This window comes from Vidua chalybeata, chromosome 2 (assembly GCF_026979565.1).
Source record: "Vidua chalybeata isolate OUT-0048 chromosome 2, bVidCha1 merged haplotype, whole genome shotgun sequence".
In the NCBI taxonomy this organism is placed as follows: Eukaryota; Metazoa; Chordata; class Aves; order Passeriformes; family Viduidae; genus Vidua; species Vidua chalybeata.
In genome coordinates, this window is record NC_071531.1 from 82386849 (window position 1) to 82392848 (window position 6000).

Consider the following 6000-nt stretch of genomic DNA (forward strand, 5'->3'; position numbering starts at 1 on the left):
TTGGCATGCAGCACAAATTGTAACTGCATGTCATGGACACCAATCCACCCAGGGATGTTTCTTGCAGTTCATGACGGAGAGATTAGTATGGAGACAGAGATCGTTTTATTCTGAAGCACCTGGACCTGAATGAGATGCCAGATCCATTCTCAAAGGGCTCAGACGGCTTTGGGAGCAGCTGAAGCCCATCTGTAGCAGTAAAAGCAAAGCCCAGCCCAGTTCAGCAGAGAGAGTTCAAACCCCGAGAGCACTGCAAAAGATCAATGTATCTCTCTGAGCACAGCCCCCATGACAGCAGTGCTGCCTGCTGAATCAGGACCTATCTTCTGTGACTTAATGCAGGAGTTCATTCAGCTTCTCACCACTGCTTCTTGGTGGAACACCACCATTGGGACAAGCCTTGCTGGTCTTCAAAGTAATAGGAAAGGGAGAAAGATGATGGAGAAGGAAAATTTGTGAAAATGAACAAGGAAACTGCATTACATTACATACTGCCATCATCAAATGTATCCAACAAGATAAGTCGTACCACCTAAGCAGTACATGTATCTCTTATGCATACATACATATGTGCAAAAGCATTTCTGTGATTATTTAATGCATAGAAAATCATGATTAAATTTTTTAAAAATACTGAAATTGTTTGGCTAGCATACAGATCTAGCAGCAACCAGTAAGCACACAGTCCACTCTGGCTGCTACTGCACCCACCCCCCTTCTCCAAACAAGCAGCAATGACCCAGCGATCAGCTAGGGAGCATTACTGACGGCTGTCACCTCACACAGGCCCATTTCCACCCCACACTCTGGGGTAGCTGCAAAGCTCAAGATGGTGTTCCACAGACAGGAGGTGTGGGTATGCAGTCACTGCTGAACATTTGATGTTCACAGGTCTGAACACAAACCAGTCCCATCAGACTGTGAACACCAATCATATCCCAAAATCCCACCATATCCCTGTGTGCTCAGGACTCCCTAGGACAGCTTTCCAGTGTCCACCCTGGCAGCATCTGAAGCTGCCCAGCTCTGCAAATCACTTGTCTTCATCTCTGTAAGTCTGTCAGTGCTGTCCATGCTCTTCTGTGCTGCCCTGCATTTGTGGCCAACAGCTCTGCCAAAACCCTCTCGAGGAGCAGAATGGAGACCTATACAAGTCCAGGCTGGAAAATGCACTAAAGAAACAGGTAGTTCTCCCAAAATATTGGGCAGTATATGATAGCTTCACCTAAAATTCCTGTTGGTAGATGTCCCTTCCACGTTTCCCACAAAGCATTAGGGAAACCAGCAGCTAAAATTGCTGTGCAAGGAGCAGTTCATTTATCTGACAATTTCATTTCAATTTCATTTATCAGTGAAATCAACAAAGGTTGAGAATAGTTTTCTTCTTAGCTTCATTTTAGGAGGTCTGTATGTTATAAATAGGCTACTAAAAGGCAATTAAGAGAGAGGGGGAGAGCAAAAAGTTATTAAAAACGTACCAACAGAAACTCATTTCACTTTTTTTCAACAGGGCATAGGGGAATTCCTGTAAGACTTCTAGTTCATTTCAAGGAGGAAATTCTGAACAAAGCTATAAATAACTGACAATCAAATTTTCAAAACTGAGAGAAACACGAACCCCCAGAGGTTCGACTCAGGGTGGCACCACCCCACAGACCTATAAAAATATCATACAAATTTCAGGCAGGATAGGGACCACGGAACAGAAACCACTCTGACAAGAGAACATTTTAAACAGTCGAAAAATAAGAGAAAAGGTTGAACTATAATCTGTTTAGAAACACAGCAAAAAAAAAAATTTAAGGTAATCAAAAATAAGGAGAACCACAAAACTATGCACCAAACTCATGACAGCTCATCACAGGGACAAAACATGCACAAATTAGGGCACGGTGCTTTAAAAAAGAGACGAACTCCACGTTTTTACATTCAGAACAGATTGGGTTTTTTTTTCCTTCTTGGGTCATCTTTAATGCTTTCCTGAGATTTTTTTTTTGTTTCCAACAGGCTGCTTAAACACAGGTCTCGGTCGTTTCCCGGCACAACTGTACTCGCGATTGGGAATCGAAATTAAGTAGATAAAAAAAAAAAAAAAAAAAAAAAAAAAAAAAAAAAAAAAGAAAAAAGAACAACACATAAACCCCGAAAGTCTTCTGCGAGTCTTCGGAGCAGTTATTTTCCTCGCCAGCCTCTCAGCGGAGCTTCCCGGGGGCTGCCACCCAGCCCCGGCAGCGCGGCCCGGCGGCAGCTCCCTCCCGCCGTCCCCGGCCGGCTCCCGGCTCCCCGCCCGCCCTCCGCCTTCCCAAACTTTCCGAGCTTATCCGCGGCACCCCGGCCGCGGGACGGAGCGCTGGGAGCCCAAATCCGTAGGAAGTTGTCCCGCCCGGGAGCCGATCCCGCTGCCCCGCGGCTCCCCCGGGACACCGCGGGCTCGCCCCGTGCCCCGTCACAGCGCTCCCCGCCGCCCCTTCCCAGCGCCTCCCGCACCCACCGGCCTCTCCCGGGACAGCGGGCGGGAGCGGGGCCGCCCCGCGCCCTTACTTGGAGTTGCGTCCTCCGAGAGACGGGAAGGGCCGGGCAGCGGCGGGAGAGGAGCAGGGTTCGCAGCGCCGGCCGCCGGCAACTTCCCCGCTCCGCCGCCACACGTGGGGCTGAGGCGCGGGCTGCGCTCCCCGCTCGCCGCCGAGGACGTGGCAGCTCCGGCCCTCCCCCCGGCCCTCCCCGGCCGCGCCGGAGGCTCCTCCCGGCCCCGCTCTGCGGAACGCGGGGCGCCCTCTGCCGCCCGCCCGGGGACCGCCGGCCCCAGCCGCACCCGGCCCCGCCGCCCCGGGGAGCCCGGCCCCAGTGCCGGTCCCGCCCGGAGGGTACCCCGCGGGCCGGGGAGCTGCGTGCAGCACGCCCGGCCTCCTCAGGTGTCGGCCCGCTGGCCTGTGGGGCCAGCGCGCAGGACAGGGGAGAGAGGTTTGTAAAGGAGAACGCCAAAATAGGTGGGAGCAGGAGAGCAATTCCTTTTTTTTCCGCGTACCAGCAGGACGGAAGCGCCTGTTGAGTTGATCAAACTCTGCGATAACGGGCCGAAAACAAAAATGGAGGGCCGGCTCCGCGTCCTCCGGGAGCAGGGGCTGTCTGGGCAGAGCGGCGGGACTGCGTGCTGGGGAGCCCTGTCACACGCAACCTGAGCTGCTGTCATCTCTGCACCAGCGACACCCCAAAACTCCTGCAGCTGCTTCCCAGCTCCCAAGGCTTAGGCTGGCTGCCACAGAGACACTCTGCTCTCTTACTGCGGAGGAGGAACCTCTCACCGTGGTCCTAAACAGACAGTAGCTATAACTGGTGGAAAATAGAAGAACTCAGACATCAATTTGTCTTTTCTTCTTGTTAGGATTACATATTTTGAAAATAAAAGACGTTTCATGGGCTTGCATTGGTTGCAGTGTGCCCAACAGCTTTCAGCTTTCTGCTGAGAAGGTTGGCTGGGAGGAATCTTGCCCTTCTTCCATGTTAATAACAGCTATAGAACTTTTTCCAAGCTTAGTGGTTTCATCCTTTTCCTCATGCCTTTCTTAAAGTGTTTCCTGTGAGAGTGTTCATGACAGGTGCCTTAGTGTAACCTTAATAAACCTTCTAATTGAGTGGTCTTAGACTGTTGTGTTGCTACCTCCTGTTGCTCTTCTTCCTGCTGAAAACATCCATTTCTCAGAGTGCTGGGCACAGTTTTAATCTCGAGATGCACTGCCTATTTGAGGTTAGGTTCTGACTTTGAAGTCATAAAGAAGTGCTGTTGCTGATGTTCAAATAATGCTGAACCGCTTAGGGCTAAAGCTGGGAAGAAATAAAAATTGTGCTTTTCTAAAACATCTCTCGCACTGTGGTTATCTCAAAGGGCTTTATTAAGTAATGTCAAGTAAAGGGGCACCTTTAAGCATAGCAGTGATTCCATGCACAAACGTACCTTTGAATGAGGAAAATTTTGGCATTAGAGTTATCTACTCATTTAGTAGGGCTATTATGTATGTTTAATGATCACTTGCAGTACCATGAGAAATATCCAATAATGGTCACCGCTTAAAACCATTAAGGAAAGATAAATTATGTGTGTATATTCAATTCCTCCTTGGGCTGACTCTAAGTAAGAAAATGCAGCCAAGTCGATTTTAAGGTTAAAGTGAATGTGTGAATCTTTGCTACATATTCCAGGAAAGCTGTTAAACTTACAAAGTACATAATTTGGTGGTTATTAAGCTACATATTTATGTTGAAGTACTCCAACAACAAACTATACTGGAACTTAAAAGTTTGAGCAGTAGATCCTAGCTGGCACGCAATTACTTGCTACTGTGATCACTCCAGCTTCAGTGATGCCCAGCAACAGGATGTTACCATTTAGGAAACACAGATTCCTGTCTAAGCTTTAAGCAGAAGACAATGTGTGGGCCATATAGGTTTTCCAACCTGCATCTGTCCAAAACAGATATGATTAAGTGCATTTTTGTTTAGCTATTGATTTATTCACCTGGCTTCCTCAAATATTGGATATATATATGTCTCTTGTCCAAGAAAAATAGGGCTCTTTGGAGTATTGATTGCAGCAGTGTAGTCTGCAGTACAGCTCAGTAAAAGGTTTGGTTCACATTTTAAGACATTGCACTATTCTAGGTAGTAGGTAATAGTAGGTAATAAACCTACACGTCCTTTGGATGTAGGTGTAAAAATCTGCTGCCAGGATTATAATCTTTATTATTTATTCTTAATGTAGAAAAAAAGATCTTTTCAGGTTGAGCTATCAGTGTGCAGTAATCTCCCTCTAAACCTGCTCAGAATTTATAGATTTGTTTTATGCAGTACTGTAAAAGCATGGGAAATGCTATTGCCAAATTTAGTATTTTTTCCCTTTGTTGTATCCTACTTCTGTGACAGTAGCAGGTTAATCTTTTAATAAATACATATGGTTTTACATATGTGCATGTATGGAGAGAACAAGAAAAATAATCACACATAAAGTGCAACTGAAGTGCAGAAACTGTGGTGTTCATTACAAGTTCTAATACAAAATATAATCAAATGGGTTCTTACACATGTACACTTACAACGCCCTTTCCCTTGAATATTGTTTCCTTCTCTGGGAACTTACAGTGGCAAAACCCTACAGATGATATCCTTCCCAAATGGCAAAATATTTTGTGACAATAAGAAACAGATGTTGCTTGCCAAGACTCTTTGGATTTGTGATTTTCACGGTCTCTGGCAGTTTTGGACTTTTTCTCCCATGAGTGGTGGAACCACAGCACAGATACTTTCCGCCTCTGTGCAGTTGCACCCCTGGGTTTTGCTGGTGTCTTTGCCTTCCAAGAACTCCTTTGCCTTTCTTTTGATTTCTTTTTGGTTCCACACTTTCTTCAGATTTACTCTGTGTTCTTGTTTTCCTTATTTTCTGTTCATATCAATCTCCTGTGAAACTTCCCCTAAATCTCATCGTCAGAGTCTTCTTTCTCTCATAAGATTCAACATGGAAATCTCACAATTACGTCCAACACTCAGACTAGATGATCTGTCAAGCTTTGTGTGGGACAGAGGTGCCATGGAAGTGCCTATTTATCTCTTTCTGACTATGAAAAGTGCTTAAGAAGTAGATCAGATTTAGACATTTAAAGTGGGGTGAGATTAATTCCATCTTATGATACTTCTCTGTTGCCAGTGAAGTCAAAGACAAACTGAGTCATTTCAGTACTGAAGGATAAGAAATTTTTATGTCCTGGAAACAATGGTACCTGAGGGGATGGATAATGAATGCTTTCTTTTCTAACTCAGCAGCTACCTCAAAACACAAGTGACCATCACTTATTTTAAGTAGTTTGGTAGTCTTCAACAAATGAGAAATCCACATGGCTTTTAGTCTGTGTTTTCAGTGATAGATGTCACTCACTGAACTGTCTCAGAGATTATAATGCTCCTTCTCCTCTGGAGAAGAGGTCTTTGGAGCTCAGTCTGTGTTAGAACAAG

General features: G+C 46.1%; 1 long non-coding RNA gene across 2 annotated transcripts in view; it reads right to left on the reverse strand.

Annotated features, from left to right (window-relative positions):
- Window positions 1-2705, reverse strand: part of LOC128784619 (uncharacterized) — a 28550-nt gene extending 25845 nt beyond the window's left edge. The window contains exon 1 of one of the 2 annotated variants that reach the window (XR_008429554.1): window positions 2542-2705. This is a non-coding gene — a long non-coding RNA (uncharacterized LOC128784619). Of the gene's footprint in view, window positions 1-2491 lie in introns of both variants that reach the window. The other variant, XR_008429555.1, reaches the window with a different exon arrangement.
- Between the last annotated feature and the right edge of the window lie 3295 nt (window positions 2706-6000).